Source organism: Parasteatoda tepidariorum, chromosome 9 (assembly GCF_043381705.1).
Source record: "Parasteatoda tepidariorum isolate YZ-2023 chromosome 9, CAS_Ptep_4.0, whole genome shotgun sequence".
Taxonomy (NCBI): Eukaryota; Metazoa; Arthropoda; class Arachnida; order Araneae; family Theridiidae; genus Parasteatoda; species Parasteatoda tepidariorum.
In genome coordinates this window covers 89842005-89865478 of record NC_092212.1, presented here as the reverse complement: position 1 = coordinate 89865478, position 23474 = coordinate 89842005, and the positions used below count along the sequence as shown (strand labels likewise).

Below are 23474 nucleotides of genomic sequence, written 5' to 3'. Positions count from 1 at the left end.
ACAGAAAGTAGTTAGTGGATTGACAGAAATTTTAAATGTTATATAGTTAAGCAATTACAAATTTTCACAATATAAAAATCTCTTTTTTATCTTTAAAAAAAAGTTCATTTGAGTAAAATCTGCTAATGTGTTGATATTACACATTACAAAAAATGAATAATATTTATCGGATAACAACTGTAATAATTTTTATTTTCTTTTAAGATTTATAACAACAGTTGGTCTAATTAAGTTTACATAGTGAACATGAAGTATTACCAGATTTGTAAATGACACATTTCATTATATAATCAAGATAAAAAAAAATTATTTTGGGTTTTGAATAATTTTTAATGCAATTTGTCAAGCAATTGCACAGGAAAAGAAAACTGCTAATGATGCAAATTAAAAAATAAAATTTTGTTTAAGAAATAAAATAAAGCACCTTCTGAAATACAAAAAGTACATTTTTAAATAAAAATAAATAAAAAGGTCAGTAAAAAAATTATTATGATTACGAATCATTTTTAATAATTTACTACCTTCTGCAAATACTTATCTTTCAGGGTGATGAGCTCTCATAATCCTATTTCTGAAACAAAATAATTAGCAGAAAACACTTGAGATGGTAAGATACACATATATAGTAATTTAATCTTTATATATGTATAGTATCTTTAGATTTGTACAGTTAATAAGCTTTAAATCTTTATATATTACAAAAAAAACATAACATTAAAAAATGTCATAAGTTGCTCTATCCACATGATAGAGGATGTAAATTTAAATTTCCTTACATATAGTTGAAATTTAGCATATTAACTGTTAAGTGTATACTATCCCATATTTTATCAAAAATTTTGTCATCAACTTGTTCATTGCAATTTATAAAGAGACACTATGTCTGTGTGAAAAAGACTAAGTCAAAAATTTTCACATCTCATGGTCTGAGAAAATTATTCAGCAAATCTCTGAACTTATATAAATAATCTTACAGCTGTTATTGAGTGTTTGCTTGCAGAAAAGTGATTATTAATCTTCGTTACAAAAGGTAAGTTTATTTAATTTCACTCTTATAGTTACACCCGCAACAAAAAGTTACACGTATACCTTAACAGAAAAATTTAAATTAAGCATGACTAAGTTATGAAATTTTGTATTCAAAAATAGTTTACTAAGATACTGACACACTGACACTACTGAATTACTGACACAAAAAAATTATTTAATATTTTAATAAAAGTATGGGGGTGTGACATGTTCTTGTTGCAGGACTCTTGTTAAATAAATTTTTTTATGCAAAAGAATAAATAGAATTGAATGATCTTAAAATCATTGGAAAATATTGTAGAAAATCCCATAAGTAGGCAGAATATTTACAAGAAGAGAGGGAAAAGGACAAAAGTAAGAACAAAAGCAAAACTATGATACAGTGAATGACCGAAATCAAGAGAATGTCTGCTTTCATCGGTGGATATCAACAACCACATAGGTGAATGTCCGAAATATTTTTTATATTCAATTTGATAATAATTTATTATTTTATATTATTCTATTTATTGGATTATTATAATGTCTGCTAAGAAACGATTAGTAGAAACATCAGTATTTGGAGTACCGGACAAATGTTTAACAGATAATGGCATTTAATTAGATCTATTATGTATTTGGGATATTTACCAAAGCGACTATGTGAGTGTCAATATTCACCGGTGAAAGTCAGCAGTCACCGATTTCGGTAATTCACAGTAGCATATTTATATATGTATATATATAAACAGTTGATGCCAAGATGGAAAAACAATTACAGTGACAAAAGCAGAATGGAAGACGAAGTATATTGATATCATTAATTAAAAAGATCTTGTTTGCAAATGTTAGTGTACATCATTATATCATTGGTTATACTAGTCGGACAGACAACGGAAACTTCGAATATTTCTTACACAAGTAAAAAAAAAAAAATTTATTTAATTTTTTTATTAAATAACTATATTACTATTTAAATATTGCTGACTAACATAATACAGTTCACTCAGTTCTCATGATTCAATTATGTCAGTTAAATTTGATTATGTCATTTAAATATCGCATCTGCAAAATGAGGAAATCATTTTTTTAAAAAATAAATGAAACATTGAGCATCATGCAGATATGTATATTTAAGTGGTCCACATTAAATTCAAAAATTCAAGCCAATGCTCTATGACGTTGTAGCCGATGGCTAATTTAGTTGTAAATGGTACTCCCACATCTTTGCGATGAAAGCAGGTTAATAAAGCCATGTATGAAAATATTTCACAAAAATAAGATAACTCTTTTTGCAACAAAACAATCTCTCCATGCAGTTTCTAATAAACAGGTACACTTTTAATTCATATAATTTTAAAAAACTTAATTTTTTTTGTAAAAAAATGAAGCAAAATGATGCATAATTAAAGAAGGGTAGCCAACTTCCCATAGTTTTGGAAAAATTTCTTATTGTAGTAGCAAACTTCATGTTTGAATGAACGATTCTTTGTTTATGTAAATTTGATTTAAAATTATTTTCACACCACTAGATATGAAATATTCAAAAGTTAATATGATAAGCTATTCTGTTTCAATTCTTTTATGGCAAGACATGCAATGTTGGCAAAATTAACCGTGATTCTGAAAGCTTCTATTTTTGATTGTCTAATACTCAATAAAATGTAATTCAGTGCAATTAGTCTGAGTAAAGAATATAATTTAGCTGAAAATTGTTGAACACACATTAGAACTTTTGTTTAAAGGTTGATGCTACGATTGATTTTATTTATACCCAAAACTGCCTAATTAGCTGTTTCCTACAGCTACAAGGTTTATTTTTTAAAATTAGTTGAATGAATTTTTTAAGTATAAAAGAGGTATTTAAAAAAAAATTTTTTTTACATGTTCATTCAGTGCTTCATAAGGCCTCATTGACATGTACTTTTAGAATCCTCTTCAAAAGTGAAATTAAAATATGTATACAATACACACCGGGGTTGCAAATTGATATTTAAATGAGTAAAAAATGCTATCAAATCTGAGAAATTACACAAAAGAAGGTGCGAGTGATAAACACCATAACAGGTTGAATTTGAGGTTGAAAATTGCAGGTTTCTTTTAAACAATCATCTTTCAACTCCTTTCAGATTCCTCCTGCAATCAAACCAGTTTTGCTGTTTATTACAAAAATTAAAAGAAGAAAGATTACTATAATGCCTTAAGGTTCTGAGAGCCTTAGGCCCTTACTCATCTGGGATTGTATAGTTGCAGTCAAATCACACTTTTTGGGGACTGATGATTTTAAATATGGATTGTTTTATAATTTAAAATACAATGAAAAATATATGAGCATGTTTAAAAATATCATTACAATGAAAAATTAATAAAAATACTGTGAAAAGAATTTCACATTTTTTTTATCATAACACAACTAACTTTATGAACAGAATAAAAACAAACTTTTAAGACATACAGATTTAAACAAAAGAAAAATATTTTTTAGAAGAAAAATATTGGATTATTTTCTTTCCTCAAAGAAAAACTATTATTTGAACTGAATTATATTAAGAAATAATTAATAAAGACACAATGAAAGTTTTTTTAACGGATAAAAGTTATATTTATTAACTTCTAATCAACATAGTAAAAACACATATTTAAAAAATATAACTTAATAAATAATTTATTGAAAGAATTTTACAGTTAGATAAAATAAAGTAGTGAATTAATCCTTAATATAAAGTAAAATGAATTAGCATTAGTTAAGACAAGTTAAAAAAAATTTTAAAATGAAAAATTAAAAAAAAAAAATATTTAAAACACTAAAACAAATAATATTCTTAACAGCACTTCTAGTTAATTGAACTGATTTTATAAATATTTACAAGAATTACTAAAAATATTTGGAGCAGTTAATGTGTATTTCACATTAATTATGTAGTATACAAAACATGTTCTAATTCTGCAATATTAGGAGAAAAAATTTATCACAGAATTAAAAAATGCATAGCAAAACATCAGTATAAAAGAGAATTCAGAGCACAAGTTTTCTATGCCTAGATTAGGAATGCAAACTTACCTCTCAGAAAGAAAAGACGCAGAAACAATATTATGGCTATGAAAAGGTGGTGGAATTTTAGTTGAATCATTCTGAAATCCATTCGTTTTGCATCTTACATCTTCATCATACTGAAAATTGAAAATATTTCTGAATAATTTATTTGAATTAAAATTAAGTTATTTAAAACAAGTATTAGTTTCAGATATTAAAGAATAAATAGGTATTTTTAGTATCAAGCACTTTTAACCCTTTTTTTAAAGATAAAGAAAATCTGACACATTGTTATACTTGAAATAAAAAGAGAGATAATCCTTGTAAAATCATTCAAGTGAAACCAAGCATAATTAAGTATCGAGATTAAATTAGCCAGTAGTCAAAATGATCAAGAACCAAATTAGGGTACACAATTGAATTAATATAAGTTATGTTAGTACTATCCTCTGTGGCAGAATTTTTTTTTCAGGTTTTCTGCGACATGCCTCTTTAAAACTAATATCTTTCTGAAAGATAACAAATATACAAACTTCACATTTCCCTCACATCTTCACAACTTCATACACATCTTCTGAAAGTGTATCATCTGTAAGATGTTTGAATTATCTTGGAAAAACTGAAATATCTTTGGAATCTTACAAGTTTAAATCGAATAACAAGTTTAAATCGAATAACATTTAAGTATTGCAAACAGTCACAATGAATATAAATAAAAAACAAAGCTGAGCATAGAAACTCAAACTTAAATGACAAACACTAACAGCTTACAAAAAACTAATAAAGGAATTAATTTACTAATAAGCAAACATTTTAAAATCTAAATTCCTTGCACCTTACCTTAATCTTTATCGATCTATGAAATTAAAATTTTATTTTAATTGTTTTGACATATTTTGAAAGTTGAATGACTGAAAAATTTCAGCAATAGGGTTATTTTTTCAACACACTCAGAAATATATAAATTAAAAATAGTATATTAGATAAAATTAAAAAAGAGCAGAATATCCAGTCTCATGGCTAAATAACATGATTGGCTATTTTAAACATTAGGCCAAAAATTAAGTACAATGAAAGCTTTTGATTTTTGCTTTTAATTTCGTTTTGCTTTATGCGCAAACATGAAAAATAGCAAATTTACATCATAAAAGTAGACTATTTAAGAAGGTAAAAAATACCTCTGTTCTAGGCAAAATATCAGGATCAGCTTTGATTCTAGTAATAATTTCCCACATGATAAGACCAAAGGAAAATACATTAGCCTAAAATAAAATTTCTTTTAAAATCTAATTTATACTTTCATTTATTAAACAAAAAAGATGGTTCACTGTTATCTTTTATGTAAGAGAGAAATTTGAAATTGAAAATTTAAAAATAAAATTACATCTTTTTTTAACAACTACTAATGTAACAAAATTTTCTCAGAATATTTAACAAAATTATGTAATTAGAAATTTTTTTTGTCAGTTTATTATTATCATAATAATAATAATAATATGGACTACACTTAATTTATTTAAACTATAAACTTTATTGCTATTCACAGGCAAACCACCAGGCCATCTATCTTTCAAAGGCTATAAATGTCGCTAAAATCACACGCATTGGCGACACATTTGTCACCTAGAAATATGTTCGGAATTTGCAGAATAGTAACAAAAAATAGATTTTTGCATTCTACTCCATGTATTTAAAAAAACTTTGCTGCACAAATATTTGTTCAGTGTGTAATATGGATTTAAAATGTGTGGTATTCAAATGAAATAAGAGAACGTGTCTGGTACAAAAATTTTTAAATTTTAATGATTATAACATGTTATTTTACATGTTTTGCTGTGCTTTGCATTCATGTACTGACCTTGAACCTTTACCATGTACATCCTTTGACCTTTTTATTCATGAATTAATAATAAATAAAATAATTATTTTCTTGTTCTTTTAGAATTGACTTTAAAATTTCATAATTTAGTTATTCAAAACTTTATAATTTTTAATCTAGTATTCTGTTAGGTCTTACTTTCTCTATTTTCCTCATTTACTTATTTGGTCAGAGCATTTTAACGTCTAAATTGAATCTATTTTTAGCATTCTTACACTTCTATTTTTAGCATTCTTACACATTAGGACCCATAATCCTCATAGAACAATTCCTGACGTCTGTATTGTTTGTCTAAGATAAGTACTCTGACCGCCACTAATCTGCGGCAGTCTGGTGCTATGGAAACCAGAAGAGGGCCTTTTCAGGAGGGTGGCTTCGATGAAGAGGTCTCCTTTTCTTTCGCCAAAACCAGTCCTAATGAGGAACCCTGCATCCCAACTTGAAATAATCATACCTCGTTACCATAGTCACCGCCACAGCTCCAGACGAATGTCTGGCAGAGTACCTATCGCAGACAAACAGTAAGCTACTTGAACATAGATGCAGACCAGGTTCACCCATTCATGGCAACAGTTTATCCATGTCATAAGGGTCGAATCGTCACGGATTGGTTCGAAGAACATTCCAGTTACGTTCAAATCATGTCTTGGCCCCCAAATTCACCTGACCTTAATCAAATAGAGCATTTGTGGTACTACTTGGAAAACCAAATTTGTGCTGCCACGCTACCCTCTCGCAATGTGAGAGAATTGCAGGACCAGTTGGTGAGCGCTTGGTACCAGATACCTCAGACTACCTATCAGCACCTTGTGGAATCAATGCCATGGCGGATGCTAGCAGTTTTGAGGGCTAAAGGTGGTCCTACATGTTATTAGCAGAGTGGTCATAATGTAATGGCTCTTCGGTGTACATATACAACAATCAAAAACTAATTTAGTGCTAATAAGAACACATAGTCAACAGTTACAACATTATCAAAATTCTTACACACATTGTAAAAAATTGCTTCATTAAATCATATTTTCATAATAAATTGCAAATCGAAAAAAAGCATATTTCAACGCAGGAAATCCATAAAAAAAGGGAAATCCATAAAAAAAGAAAAAAACTTCTCATCAACATTTCTCAAGTTTCACTTTAAAACACATTTAATATTGTATCAACTTTTGTCTTGATTTATTTTGTCAAAATTGTGATTACAAAAAATCACCTCAAATATAAGAATTTGCTAAAACGAAATTAAAAAAAAATTAATCAAGTTTATATATGTAAGAAATGTACATATTTGTGAAAATAATTAAAGTATACTGATATAAAAAGTAATATATGTTATGCAATAGCTGAATGTATGTATCTATAATAGATAAAACACGTACATCAATATAAATATGCAAGATAAGATCAGTGTGACAGAATTTTTTCGACAAAACTCACCACAACTAATGTCTTTCTGACTTTTAATAATCTTACTAATTTAAAATAACAAAAGCGTTTACAAAAGGAAAAAATAAGCATAATTTTTTTAAAATTGAACATATAATTTTTTAATCGAATATTATGGGTGACATTCTCACATTTTGTTGGGGAAATTATTCCCCTCTTCATTTTGTAAATAATCGTCACAATAAAAAAATAATAATTATAAATCATGAAATCCATTGTAGTAATTGTCGGAAAAAAGATCGGCGGCGAAGTCACGCGAATCGGACTAATCAATTGCGTGTTTCGTTTTGAGATTAGGTTGTTGCAAATAATATTGTATTAAAAATATTGGATTCAAAAACTGTGGAGAAATCCACAGCAATAACTGCCAAAAATTCGATAGAATTATTGATTTAAAAAGTAAATACTCAAATGCACAATTCGAATTTTCCATATTGTTTAAAATATATAGGGATATTTAAAAAATACGTAAAAATCAATATCAGTAACTGCCCAAAATACAATCGAAACATTACATCAGTTTACGATACTATCGGCGTAAATTGAGCGGGTCAAAAAGTGATTATTTAAATGTTCAAATAATGATAAAATGATAAATAAAAAATAAGCCATTGTTGTCAATCCTTTCTTATATTGTCATATGAAAATTTCATATTTTAGAATAGGGACTCATGCTTTCGAGCTCAAGAATAATTAGGAAAAAATTTATATAACTTTACATTACACAAGATAAATTTTTTGTATTTAATATAAAATTTTTATATTTTAAAACAGTTCTAACAAAAAAAATCCAGAATTCAACATTATCAGGACATATCAACATATCCGGGCATATTCACCATATCAACACATCCGGAACACAAAAAACATTAAAATTGAGATTTGAATCTCTTGATTTCTTTAATAAAAAAGTTATTGATTTAAATCAACTATATTTCAGGAAGCCATTAATTAAAAAAAGTTGATTTGCTTTACAAAAAAATATTAATGTAATTAAAAAAATATTTTATACAATATAACTAATACAGTGGAGCATCGTTTGTACGACGCCGAAGGGACCACCGAAAAACGTCGTATAAACGATAACGCCGTATAATTGATTTTTACTTCTAAAACTGAAACTAACTCTATTTTCAGTTAATTTTAATGTTTAACGTGTTGATTTACATTCTAAATTAGACAAAGCAAAACAAACAAATAACCAAAGAAGAAAAATTGCAGTGAGCAATTTGAATGTATGTTACCTTTAATTATATTTTCTTGCTATTAGTCTCTACAATGCTTTGAATAGCGAGTTGAACTTACTGCTTTCTATGATGCAATTTTAAATTTCTAATCACGGCCAAATCTAATGGCTGAAGCGCACTTGTGCAATTTGCAGGAAAAAAGAGAGCTTTTACATTTTCCAAAATAATTAGTATCGATGGGTGCGCTGGACATTGGTCGATGAATAGCAAAATTTTTCGTTTTCGCCTCTTCATAACATTGTCTAGTTTTTTCAGTCATCTAGTAAAAATTACGGTCGTCATCCAAGCATTCTTGTTGACACCCTTTACTGTATCATTCATGTTGGCAAATGCTGCCCTTTTTTGAAATACACAAGAAAAAATAAAAAATTAAATAAACGTGAACAAAATCTAAAAATCGACGTATAACCGATTCTGCGCGTCGCATAAACGATATATTTTTACATTAAAATGAATAGGAATGATTTGGGACCACTCTAAAACGTCGTATAAGTGATCGTCGTATAAACGATGCTCCACTGTAAATACATTCTTTAGAGAGTGAACTTTTTTTTAAAAAAATAGCCTGATTTCAGTGATAGTGATGGTATTTTACTAAGAAATAATGACAGAAATATGCATGTAAATTATTAATGTAGTCCCATATCCTTTTCATTAAAAAAATCATTGATTTAAAACAAGCAATTTAAAAAAAAATTAGATTTAAATAAACTGATTTTTTTAAAGTAATTATTAATCCAAATATAAAATATTTTTATACTATATAATTAATAAAAACATTATTTAGGGTATGATTTTTTGAAGTGTTTTTATTACCTATATATATATTTCTCTTACACGGCGACAAAAAAAAGCCTTGTTACAACTCCCAGAAAGGCAACGCTAAAAAATCGATCAATTATTGTCGCTAAAACTGTCACATGCCAAATCTAGCTGAGATGGCTCAACATATAGCGCTTTTAAAAACGGAAACTGAAATAACAAGAGAGAGCATAAGCTAGGCAGAAGGGAGTAGTCTTTGTCGATAGATCTCTATTTTAGTATTTTGTTGAAAGCGCATTTTTTTTTACGAATTTATTTGACGATTTTTGATTTATATCACGAATTTATTTGTTTTACTAGAATTTATTTGTTTATGCAGGTTTTTCCATTGCAATTCACTTATTTAAATTTTTAATAGACTTAATTATAGCCAAAATGTTAACCTTTTTAAAGAGATATCAGTTTTAGAAATTTTATTTTAAGATTTTATACTATAGCACATTTCTAATAGGTTTAACGAATTACATGTCAATTATTTCAATGACTTAGTATTTACTGAAAAGATGTAATTTTTTTTTAAAAAAAAAAGTTGTTATATGGATTTGAAAGATTGTTTTGTATTCTTAGAATTTTGCGCATTTGCAATGTATCGAAGTTAGTAGCGAGCGAAGCGAGCTTGGTTTGCGAAGCAAACCATATAAGATTGCATAGCAATTTTTGGGGGTTGGCAAGCGTTAGCAAGCAGGGGGCGCAGCCCACTAGTTATTATTAATAACGTTGTTTACTAAGAAATAATTAAAGGGATATGCAAGTAAACTATTATATTTTTTTTAAAAATAGATTAAAAATAAATAATAAACTTAAAAACAAAATAGACTAAATGAGGATAAGAGTGGGATTAAACCTTTACATTCCTCATCTTCCATTAAATTTATGTAAAAGTTGAATTCCATGCCAACTGAAACCAGTATTGCATTTTGAAAGTTTAAGCAATATCCTCGTATTTTATATCATTTAAAGGAAATTTGTTGGAATTTATGAATTCAGAAGTTATTTTTAGGAGTTATACATGATTATAGTAAAATTTATCATAAATATAGAGCATTCATGATTTTGTCAAAAAAGTTTCAAATTTAAAGAAGAATAAGTTATTAAAAATATTCCGATTTTACATATTGCCTGATTTATATTGTAAAATAAATTGTTCTTGAGTCTAATTATGTATTGATTTCCATCAAAAAAAATTTTTTCTTATTTTTTAAGTCAAAAATTATCTCAAATATATATTTGTCCCCTCTGTTACAATTACTCTTTAGATCTTATTTTATTCATTACGCAAAAAACTTTTTAATTTAATAACTGGTTTTTAAAATTAAGTATATTAGTACAATCTTATTATGTTAGATTTTTGAAAAAAAAAAATGTTGAAGTTTCTCATATAACAGAGGGGATGTAACATAAAGGAAAAATGAAATATCTCCTCAGTTAAACAAAATGTAATCAAAGCTGATTGATTGACCATTAAAAAGGAAATCTAGGAAAGTAAACAAGTGCTAACGCATCCTAATTCAACTAGATTAAACCAGCTCCTCCACTGTTAGAGCAGACTTTTTATATAAAGCTAAGTCATTTTATTTCATAGAATGTTTAGTTTATAGTTAAAAGTTTATTGAGGGAGTAATCAATATAGAACTAGAATGTCCCAAGGAAAAAAAAAAGATATTTGTAAGAAGAAAGATAAAGAACATAAAACAAAAATTAATGATAACAGAAGAATTTTGAAAAAAAAAAAAAGGAACTGATACAAGCAGTTGAAATTCAGGAAGAATATCCTCTTTATAATATTTCTTAGGTATTGGGGAAAGCTATTAAAAAAGCCAACTGTGCATTACCTGTATCTCCAAGAAAACGTTGTACTGTTCTATGCATATTCTGTAACCTTATTACCAAAACAAAAGAAACAGCCTAGTAACAAAGTTTCTGATAGAACAAAAAACTTGTAACAAATTTCTACTCATCTGATAAATTTTCTTACCTGGCTTCTGGTAGAGATAAGTGCATGATTGTCAGAGAAAATGTACAGAAAGTTACAAAGCAAGAAAAAAAGTATGTGCTGCGCACCTTTATGGAAGCATATCAAGTTTTAAAGCAGATACATCCAAACACAAAACTTAGCAAGTCTAAGTTTGTTGTACTACGACCTATCCGTATTTTATGCGTAGGCAAAAAACCATATAATGAGTGCATGTGCTATTCATGAAAATGTAAATTTACTATTAAAATCACACAGTTGTTTATCAAATAATTACATCGAATTACTAAATATAATGACTTGTAACAATCGCTCAACTGATTTTCTAACCATTATTGAAAAACCGACCAAATTTAAGTTTATGGCTACCAATGTTCATCTCTGTAGCCTTGTAATTTTGAACACAACCCAAAATACAAGGGAACTGGCATTGATTTTTTTAAAAAAAAAAAAGAAGATAGAACTTGGAGGACTTAGTAACCCAACCGATTTCACATGCACCAGTCCTCATTTAAAACACTGGGATTCTTTTGATGTTATAATAGATAGTTTTGCAAGTGTAAACAGTTTAAGGGAAAAATAGGGTAGTTAATTTTGTTGCCCAAATAACTGAAATTGAGAAAGAAACAAACAATGTGCATGTTTTTTAAGCACGGTCTTCTAAAACAAAAACTTTCTAATAAAACTACATGTACTATAATGTAGCATGAGTTCACTAGTCAGTTATTATAACAGTGCTGCCAACTCCAACTTTAAATAACTGAAGAGTCACTCTTGACAGTGATAATATTTCTCTTCAACTATTTGTAAAATTTGTAAGACGTCCCCTTTGTTACATTTCATGTCCACTTAAGACATATTATTAGGACTTAAAATGTGTTTGTAATTTTAAAAGTCTCATAATAATTTATTTTATGTTAAAATGTTATAATTTTAAAAAAAATTTACAGATAATGTTTAGGATGGTAGAAATCACAGAATTTAATGTAAATAACAGTGCATGCTTAAAAAGTGTGATTTTATTTGTCCCCTCTGTTACAAATACTTTTAATTAACTTGCAATTTAATTATGAGTCTCTTTTATTATTTTGTGCCAATTAATTAAATATTGCACCCTAAAGTAGCAGGGCAATTCTATGAAAGTATCAACTTTTAAATGAAATTTTTTTTTTTATGAATTGCATATTTTGATTTTAAAACTATGTTCAAAAATAGTCAAAGTCTGCATATTCCTGTTTCATTTTTGATAATTTTAACTTTTTTGAAGCTTTCTAAAGTAATCACATGGCTGACAGGTGAATTGTTCACATTTGTGCTCAAATTGTTTTCTTGAAAAACACTTATAAAAGAAAAGAAATGTATCTTTCTTCTGCAATATTTTGATAAAATTATGCATATAGTACAAAATTTAAACATTTAAAACAGTCTTTAGGTCATTTTAAGTTTAATATATAAAATAAAATTAACTTTTTTTGTGTCATTCCGTCACATGTTTTAGTATTTTTTTTAAATAGCAACTGCATTTCAAAATGAAAATGTATATATTTTGGAATATTAAGCAGATATGGCATAAGAATCAATGAGAGATAAAATTTTACGCATTTGATTATTAACTTTCAATCATTTGTGCGACGGAATGACACATCTTCGGCGATGGAATGATAAAACGAGTCCTAGAGAAGCTTATTCAAAAACTAGAGAATCATTGGAAGACAGATAGAATGTTGAAAAGGAGCAAGATCCCCATGATATGATGGAAAAAAAAGACAGAGAAAGCAAGGCAAAGAAGAAAGCTTACATGACAAAAGCTGGACTTAAAAGAGTTAGATGTGCAAACGCTGTTAGCTGCTTTAAAACGGCACCTAATATATGCAAAAGGATTTCATAAAGTCGAAGTAACAAATCGTGGAAGTTTTGATTTTGTCCAGCAGAGAGGGCAAAAGAGAATGACTTCAGCTGGTCACTTGTTACAGCATCATGGAGAGGGACAAGAGACGGGCACTAGACGTTCGTGTAGTTGAGAAGTGAATCATAAAAATTAGAATGTTTTCTAATTTTAACCAAAACAAAGTGTATGATTTGAAAGGCCACTGTTTTGATGAGGAAATGGAAAACATGACTGAGGAGTATGCGGTCGGCTCTTTAATCATTGTCCCATACTGCGGTAAAAAGAAGGAGCATTTACATGCAACGCAAATTACTTTGATAGATAAAGACGATTTAGATGTTAAAGTTCTAAAAAGAAGATGGGACAAAAATTGATTTATGCATAAATTTCCTGAGAAAGAAGATAAGATGTGACATTGGCAAGTTACTTATAAAACCTCTTCAAAGACAAGCTAATTTTAAAATTGTTGAAACTTTTACTAATTCTGTTTATCGGTTATATACATATTAATCCTGTTTATCTGTTATATTCTGTTTATCATTTACACATTAATAAAACCTTTTTTAAATGAAGACTTTCTTCCACTAAACTTTTTGCCACTCTGTCACGGTCATTCCGTCACAGCAAACAGATACTAATAACTGCTGGCCAACCTGAGATTAATTTTCCAAATTCACACTTTACGTTGCTTACACATACTAAAAGTAAAAAATAGTTCAGAAAAATAATAGCTGCAAAATTCACAGAAACTACCAGTTCTAAGCGGCATGCCAAAAGCTTGGTTGCCAAAATGTCATTCCGTCACACAAATAAAAAGTATATAAAATTTTTTAAAAAAATGGAAAATCCTTTTTTTTAAAAGTTTATAAATAGCATTATGCCAATAATAATGATATGCATGAGAAAAAACAATGTTTATTTGAAATTAGATGCATAGAAACTTCAATTAACTGCTATTTTGCAAGTCAAAATGTCATTCCGTCACATATGGAATTGCCCAGCATATATATTTTGTTTTCAGAAATATTAAGTATATTTTTCAGAATAAAATATACTTGTGTGATTTCCCTCTGTTACGCTTGGAATTCAACAAAATAGCTTGCGACCAAAAAAGCATGTTTCAATTACACACATTTAGTTTAAAGCTTATTTAAATGCAATTTGTATAAATAGCATACATATATCAAGACTTGTTCAACCCAAAAGTAACTTAAAATAGATGTTTTCTAATATTAACTAATTTAATCTTTTTAATACTTTTAATTTAGTCTTACTAACTGAAAAATAGTATCCTAATCTTTAACATTCATTATCACATTGAGCTTGAAAAATATAACTATGATTTTATTTTTTCAATGATTAGTTTCTTAATACTTAAATAATGGTTTTACCCATCTTTGAAACCCATCGTTTTACCCATCACCAGAAATGTTAACTATTTTAGCTATTAGTTTACTACCATTTAGCTACTTTAGTGTTTTAAATAATGTTAAATATCATTAAAACAATTTATTAGATGTTTTAGTCAGTGAAAAAATCTGATTTAAATGTAACAAATCTTTTTTGGTTTTTTAATCATGATTTTTGCCAACCTGGGATTTAATTTACCACATTTTCATTATTTTAATAAGCACATTGCAGGTCACAGTAGGCTAAAAAAGAAACCAGGACATGTTTTGAAACAATATACATATATTAGTTTACTTTTTTAAAAATGCAAACAAAATAAAAGAAGGTATAGTTTTCTCAACATAAGTACAACAAGGGTCAATTTTAACCACAAAGAAAAATACTTTTATTATATACAGAGTTTCTTTGTTTTAAATAAAAAGTTTTAACAATTTTTCCAGTTGAATTCTTTTAATAAACATGTCATAAAAGATCAATAATTAAAAAGTTTTATTGGTACATTGAATTGGTGCATTAAAAAATAATAAGTATCAATTATTTAATATTCTTTCATACCAATATTTATTTAAAATTTGCAACTAAGTTCATGATTTCTTAGATAAATCATTTTGAAGAGGGGTGGCAATAATTTTGAAACGAAAGCACAGTAAATATGCACATTTGTTTTCAAAAGTAATTTTCTGCATGAACTAAAAAAAACAAAAAATATTAAATTGAAAATACAAATTTTTCTATCATTCAAACTGATTACTTTAGAAACCGTATTAGTATTCATAGAAAATGGGGTGTTCTTAGTACAAATAAATCAGAAATATGAGGACAAAAAGCAAAAAATAACGATAAAACATTTTTTTAGTCAGGAGTTCAGAAATTTCAGGACTACAGTTTTTGATATTATTAAACTTTATCATGTATTTAATCATGTATTAAACTTTATTATGCTAAAATTAATGAAAATAGTTTGTACTTTATTTATTATCAAACTATTATTATTAAGATTTACTTTTACTATTACACACATCATTTTTGTACCTTTTCATAAATTAATTATTACAAAATATTTTTAAAAATTATTATTGATATAAAGTATGTATGATATATTGCACTTTAAATATATTAAAACTTGTATTGATTCAATGGATAAAAAATGTTTTCATAAAATTTAATTAAATACTAATATTATAAACTTCATACAGCTGATAATGATGCTAATTAAATAATACTTAAAAATATAGCATTTTACATTACAGAAAAGCAAGGGGGAGGGGGAAATCATTTTTTAACTTATATTACTAAAATAAAATTTAAATGTTGCATTTATTTGCCTGCTAAATGAAGTGGTAAAATAACATTTTTAAAAGCATACTTAAATTATTCAGTGTCTTTTCTTTTTTTTTATTATTTTGTTAGCATATTTAAGGTAGATATTTTTGAATTGTTTATTGAAAACCTTAATTAATATTTAATGGAATAGTTAAATGCTAAGAAATACATTGGACTGGTTCCTGTAATTTCAATCACGAGCTTAAGACATTGTTCCACAGTTTTTTTTCTTTTTTTTTAAATAAAAAAACATAGTTTGAACTAAGAAAAACATGTTCTATTTTTGATCAAGCTACAAGAAATAATAATTCCCTTTTTTGCATGTGACTTCAGAGTTTATCAGAATTTTTTAGCAAGATGTTCCCTAATTTTTATAAGAGAGCATTTTGACTTTGTGTCACTTGGCATATTTGAATTTACTATGCGTCTTTCTAAATTTAGGAGGAAAAAATCTAAATATCTAGACAGGATTTCCCCCCCCCCCTTCATCTATAAAACATATATGCTCCCTTAAAGCTTGATTTAATAAAATGTTGATGATTTTATTCTCTGAAATTAGTTAAAAATCAGCCAATTACATAATCCAGTTATTTTATCAGTGTTATTCACTGCCTGTAATAAAGAAATAATGTAAAGAAATTTTCAAAAAATAAATAAATAAAAATTGCAAAATTTGAAAATCTGTTCCAATGACTTTCAATTAAAAGAAAGATAAGATTATAATAAAATTTATGGCATGCATTTTAAAACTTAATGATGTATAAAAAAAAGTCCAAACTAACTTTCAACTGGTTTCAAAATCCAACTATTATTTTTTAAAACAAATTTTATTAGATTGAAGCTTTTTTTTATAAAGTGGTTATTAACAAATTTCATACAAGTAAAATCATGCATGATCTATTACAAATAAAAGAAAATACAACTAAACATGAAGTATAAGGAACAAGAATGCAAGTAGCTAGAGAAAGTGCAAGTAGCTTCCCTAACATGCAATTATCCAAAAAAAATAATTTTTACTTACAACAGATGTAGTTCCACTAGTAAATTCTAGATCTTGCAGCTCAGCTAGTTCAATAGAGCTTCAGCAGCAGGATACTAAATTTCCAATAATTCATTACAGTAGCCCCATTCAGTATAGTAGTACATGTTACATCCTGCTAGATACAAAATTACATTTAAATAAGAAAATTCGTAATAATTTAATAAAAATTAAAATATCCATTAAAAATGCATATAAGCATTTAAAAAAACATTAAAGAATTTCTATTTAGAAGTAGCAAACAGAGTTTATACTCAGAAAAGTGAGTGAAAAATGAATATCTCATACAAAACGAGCCTTGATTTAAATAGGTTATTGTCTTTTCATTGATCTTTATCTCTCCATTGATTCAGTGATGCTGCACCTAACACACACGGAAAAATAGAATTCCTTAAGTTTGGAAGGAATACTTTGATAACAAATGATGGTGATAAATCAGAAATTCGTAATATTCCACTCAACATACTGGGATTTGAAACAGGAGCAGCAGCTATGGAAGGTTCATTTATCTATAGTACTATTCAAGAATACTTTTATTTCATTCATGTTCAATTCTTTTAGCATAGTGGTGATACATCACCAGCGTCAGTAACTGAAACTGATGTTATGCCCTTCAAAACTGTTAATACATTTTTCAGTTATTTTGTATTTTCAATTTAAACTAATATATTTAGATTTAAATAAAAAAAATTTTTAAATAGATGTCTTTTTTATCATTCTGCTATGCAGAAATTAAAAATTTTTTTTTTGAAATATAGTGAAAAATAAAAGGTTAATTTTTGAACAAATTTAGTATTTTTTTTAAGAAAAATTATTCTTTTTTAATATTGCTATATTTATCCTTATACAAAAATATTATTTATCAGTATTAAAAGCATATTTATATTTAAAGGATTAGGTATTCATTTTGTTGTTCAATGAATTGTGGAGCTTCAAAAATTATAAACCTTTTCCTTATAATATTATATTATTTTCTTTTAATAAGCTATAGTAAATTGTATAAAAAATATCAAATATTTATTGATACATGTAATTATTATGTGTACAATGGTTACACCTATAGAATATTTACCTTTTATCAAAGTTCAAGGTTTTGGACACTTTAGGACAATTTTCCCCTGTTTAGGACAGTTTTACCCAGTTTAAGACAGTAAAACCCACGTGTCCTGTCCAAAACCAGTTTAGGACGTCCAAAACCCCAACCCTGGCACTATGTATTTAAATAATTTTATTTTAATATATTTATTTTTATCATACAAATACCATAGAAAAGTGTTAAAAGAAATTATTAAACCCACAATGCAAAAATTCTTATCCAAAAAAGAAAATATTTAACTTGTAACCGAAATTATTTTGTATTTCTCTGTGATTGTATTGAAATTATACTTAAAATGAATATAAAAGTTATAACTAGAAAAGTAACATTACTGATTTTCTGAAGAATATGATAAAAACCTTTTTCAACTTATTAAAGATATTGGCATAGGTTCTACACTTATATTTGAGACTGTTAAAATTAACTATAATAGTAAAGTGAAGTATTTGTATTAGTATTTATTGACTAAAAGTGACAAATATTACTCAAACTTTCAGTTAAGTACCGCTTGACACTGAAAATAATTTTATAACAAATGATGAAACTTTGAAGGTAAATTATAATTATGTCTTTTTAGAAAAAACTAAGCATCTCAAACAATACCTCTTCCCATCCTTTATAGCTAACTAATTTGTATCTGATAAAATTAAAGGCAAACTTAAACAAAAACATAATTATTCTTTTATTTAAATAATTCTAACATCATAATAGGTAAATTTGCTTTTACTCATAATTATATCAGTGGGGATTATTTTTATAAAAGCTAAATGTTATTCATTGATTCTGATTTCATGATGCCAAAACTGGTGACATTTCCATACCAAGAAAATGAAAATGGCTAAAATTAAAAACACTTTAACATTTTGAAGTCAATAGATTTAACGCCTAAAAACGACCAATGAACATTTTCCCAGAGGCAGAATTGCAGAGACACGTTGATCTTGCAGCAGAATGTTACAGAATTCTTGCAGAAAGATTTTTCTTCTGAAAAGTAAAAAGTTTTCTTTACTACAAAAATTTATACTTAAAGATTTGAATCATGCAGTTAGATAAATCATTTCAAATCAATTTACGCCAATTGTAAAGTAAATAAATTCATGTAATATTTTGATTGTATTTTTGACAGTTATTGATATTGATTTTCACATGGTTTTTAAATATCCTGATATATTTTTAACAATATGGAAAATTCGTATCATGCCTTTGAAAATTAACATTTAAGGCAATGATTCTATAGATTTTTTTGTCAGTTATCGTTATTGATTTCTCCATAGTTTTTAAATCCAATATTTTTTATACGATATTAATTACAACAACCTAATCTCAAAATGAAACAAGGATTTGAGTAACTCCCTTTTTGAGGAATCTGATGCGTGTGATTTCGTCATCGATTTTTTTTTTTTGGCGATTAATGCTACGGATCTCGTGATTTTTAATTATGATTATCATTTACAAAAAGCATAGAAGCAAATATTTAGTGTCCGCCCACCCCTAACAAAATGAGAGAATAAGACCAATAATATTAGAATTAAAAATTATTACATGTTCAATAAATAAAAATTATATAGATATCAATTCTTTGTAAACACAGCGCTTTTGTTATATATGTTACTAATTTAAAATAACAAAAGCACTGCGTTATACACCAATATCTTTCTGCAAGATACTTTTAATAATAACAAAGATATGTGTTACTAATTTAAAATGTTTGTAATTATTAAAAGTATCTTGCAAAAAGATATTAGTGCTTGAGAGTTTTGTCACAGACAGCTCGAAAAAATTCCGTCACAGGGACCATTTTACTGTGGAACAGAGAATGGTCGCTCCCAAGAGGCTTCACTGCATTAGATTTTTTCTAAAAGGACATGAGCTTTAAACCCTAAATATAGATAGAATTTCAGTTGATGTAAACCACTTTTGAAAAATTTCCATAGAATATGCACATGGTAGTTCATTTCTATTTAGAATCTCTTGCGGAACATTATCTTAATCTAAAATTCCAATAAAAGCAAAAATAATAACTTATTTCTAGCTTGATTTTACATAAAAATATCAAGTAAGAAAATTATTTTACAAATAACATAGAACTAATAAATTTATTAAAATAGCCTTTAAACAACTTACAAATAAAAATACATACAAATTAAAACTTAATAATAAACATTAGTGTCTAAATAATATTTTAAATATTGAAAAAATTAATCACTAAAAAACATTTATTATCACAATATTTGTGTTGAGCAATGTGAAATTACAATAAATATTTAACTTCCCTAAAAGGTTGAATAATTAGAATTACTAATAAGATTTTTTGCAGAAAAGAAGTTATTTAAACTGAACTTTTCCTTGTTGTAGTAATATTACTTATAATAAATAATAACAATTACTAGTTATGTAATTCCATGAATAATAAGATATAGTTAATTTTCTCTTCGAATTTAATTCATGTATTTTACATAATTAAAATTTAGCAAGTACAAAGCACAAAAATAATACACCATAAATTATTTTTTATTTTCTGATCATATCTTTAGGCAATAAAACTGAATCTTAATGGTTTAAAGGGGTGACACCAAATATGTTAGTTACTTAGTGCAGACAATTTTTTAACATACAAAATCAGACATAAAAATGTACTATATTAGACTTGCAACATGTTACTTACTTAGAATCTCAAAATATGGGAGAACCTCACTCTAGGAACATGGCATTAATAGTTAAACCAATAGAGTTGTGGAAGATAGGGAACCTTCAATGTTAATTTTACTTTCTGCATTTATTGCCCATATTTCAACACTTTTTAAATGATAAATAACAAAATTACTCTAATGGCTTTTGTTTTTTAAATCTAATCTCCTTTTCTTGAAATTATTTAAATAAGAAGATTTTATTAAATAAGTTAGATAATATAATCATTAATACCTCATGTCTTTTTTAGGTAACAAGAGGAACCATATTTTTAATTCACAAAACTATTGAATTTTATCAAGTTTTTTCTTGCATAAACATGAAATTACAAGAACTTTTCTTTGTTATTTAACAAAAAAAAAAAATTCAAGTTAAAATAAAAAGTTCATAGGTAAAAGCAAATCAATGTGCACCATCACAATACATGTAACAAGAGCAACCATAAATTACCCTAAGACCTAGGAAAAATCACAGACACCATAATAATAAAAAAGTAATTTGAACTATTATTTGCTCTAACCAACAGAATTTCTAAAAAAATACTTTACTCAGTGAACTTCCTAGGCGTTTCTAAAAGGGAAGTCTGCCCCATCTGCACTTTAATAACTGTAAATGTGCCCTCCTTACCTCTTTTGTAAAAATAAGCCACCATCTTTTAAAAACAGTGCCTTTTTATTATATTTTTTTCAGAGAAAAGCTTGTTTTCTTAACACCCTGTTTCAATGAAAAGTCTACTTCTGATTTATATAATTATTGATAATTATTTAACTTTAATTTATTTCTTAATGTTAGAAAGATTTTTCTTACATTGTCTGGTTATAGAGTTAAATTCACGTGACATTTGACCTCAATGACATTCTCAACTGTTATTTGAGAGGGGAAGTATATTGATGAATTTTTAAATGATTTTAAATTTTACCAATATTTTTTAAATCAATAGGTACCTTTTATTTTAAAATGGACTTTTAAATATTTATTATCGCAAAATTTTTGTCTTAAAATACAAAAATAGCTTTCAAATTGTTTATCAATTAATCTTTTTATATTTTTTTCTATTTCACTTTTTTTAAAAAAAGAAAACTTATATATATATATTTTTTTAGCTTGCCTTTTCAAAAGCTTCAAATTTTTCTGTTATTTTAATAATGAGTGAAAATTACTTTAGGAAATATACACATACAATAATATGAGCGTAATCAAAAAATTGAGGATCAAATTCAGTTAATACATAATATAGCACGTTTTTATAAATTTTAATGGTAGTACACTCTCTCTTCTGCAAGTACCCTACTCTTTTTTATTCCTTGGGATAACTCTGCTTTACCAAACATGCATAGTAGAATAAAAATATAATATATAGATACAGGTTTCCACAAAATGATCACGTTTGTTAAGGGATTCCGCATTGTAATCTGTCATGACAAACACAATCGCAAAGGTGCCAAATCAATTTTAAAATTTTTTACAAAAATCATGTAGAGGTTTGCCAACACATAACAACTAGTTATGTCATTTTAGTTGGTATTCTCTGGGGAGAATTTTTATTTTATTTAGTTTATCATGACTCCCTGCCTGAAAGTTGTTAATTCACATCCAACACATTCCGTCACATTCAACAGAACATACATAAAAGACATAAAATTTAACCTCACCTAAGCAATTACAATTCATTCAAAATTATTCATTCACAAGGCACATGCAACAGAACAGGCATAAGAGACATTTATAAAATTTAACCTCACTTAGGCAATTACAATTCATTCAGATGGCACATTCAACAGAACAGGCATAAGAGACATTTATATAATTTAACCTCACTTAGGCAATTACAATTCATTCAAAACTATTCATTCACTAGGCACAATCAACAGAACAATTAGAAGACAAATTCATACAAGTCAACTCTAATAGGTTATTTACAATTTAAAACTATTCATTCACAAGGCACTGTCAACAGAACAATTAGAAGAAAAATTCATACAAGTTAACTCCAACAGGTTCTTTGTTACAAGGCACATTCAATAAAACAAGCATGAGAGACATTTCTAAAAGTTAACCTCAGCTGGGCAACAAGGGGAAAGTGGGATAAGACTCTTGGAAGAATAGTTAAACTGTGAAGTAAGAATGGATTTTAACTGCCACAAAATGAGAAACGGGTCAAGAAACTAACAGATTAAAAAAATATATAGTTTAGTTATATATATATTTATAGTGTAGTTAATATATATTAATAAAACTATTGAGCTGAAGTGTTGATAATGATATTTTATTAGAATATATTTATTGAGTATTGAGTATTGAGTATAGTTAGGTGCTGCGAGCTCTCTGCTTATCGCTTATAGCTCTGCGTTTAGAATATATTTATTAGAATTAGATATTTTATTATTGATGATACATTTATTTAGAACACTTGTGCGGAAGAAAGTTTTTAAGCTTGTAGCTTACTTGTCTGCAAAGGCTATTATAGTTTTTTAAAATTCAAATATCATAGAGAGTTAGATGAAAACATGGAAAAGGGCGCTTAGTAACTAATTTCAAAAAAGGAAGAAATTGGAGTAAACAAATACTTGTGTACAAAAAGCTAATTTTACATTATAGCATTGAAAAGATATATATCTTTTTTCT

At 26.9% G+C, this 23474-nt stretch overlaps 1 protein-coding gene and 1 long non-coding RNA gene across 7 annotated transcripts in view; one reads left to right on the top strand and one right to left on the bottom strand.

Annotated features, from left to right (window-relative positions):
- LOC122272569 (uncharacterized) overlaps positions 1-23474 on the top strand; it is a 568266-nt gene that overhangs the window by 237385 nt on the left and 307407 nt on the right. The window lies entirely within an intron of this gene.
- LOC107447303 (uncharacterized) lies at positions 163-23134 on the bottom strand. Of its 6 annotated transcripts, none has more exons than XR_011637631.1 (5): positions 20827-23134; positions 17048-17183; positions 5221-5304; positions 4070-4179; positions 163-3144 (listed from the first exon to the last, which is right to left on the bottom strand). It is a non-coding gene; the product is annotated as an uncharacterized lncRNA (long non-coding RNA). The 6 variants fall into 6 exon arrangements; XR_001584503.3 differs by having other exon boundaries at positions 22831-23134; XR_011637632.1 differs by having other exon boundaries at positions 17048-17180; positions 20827-23133.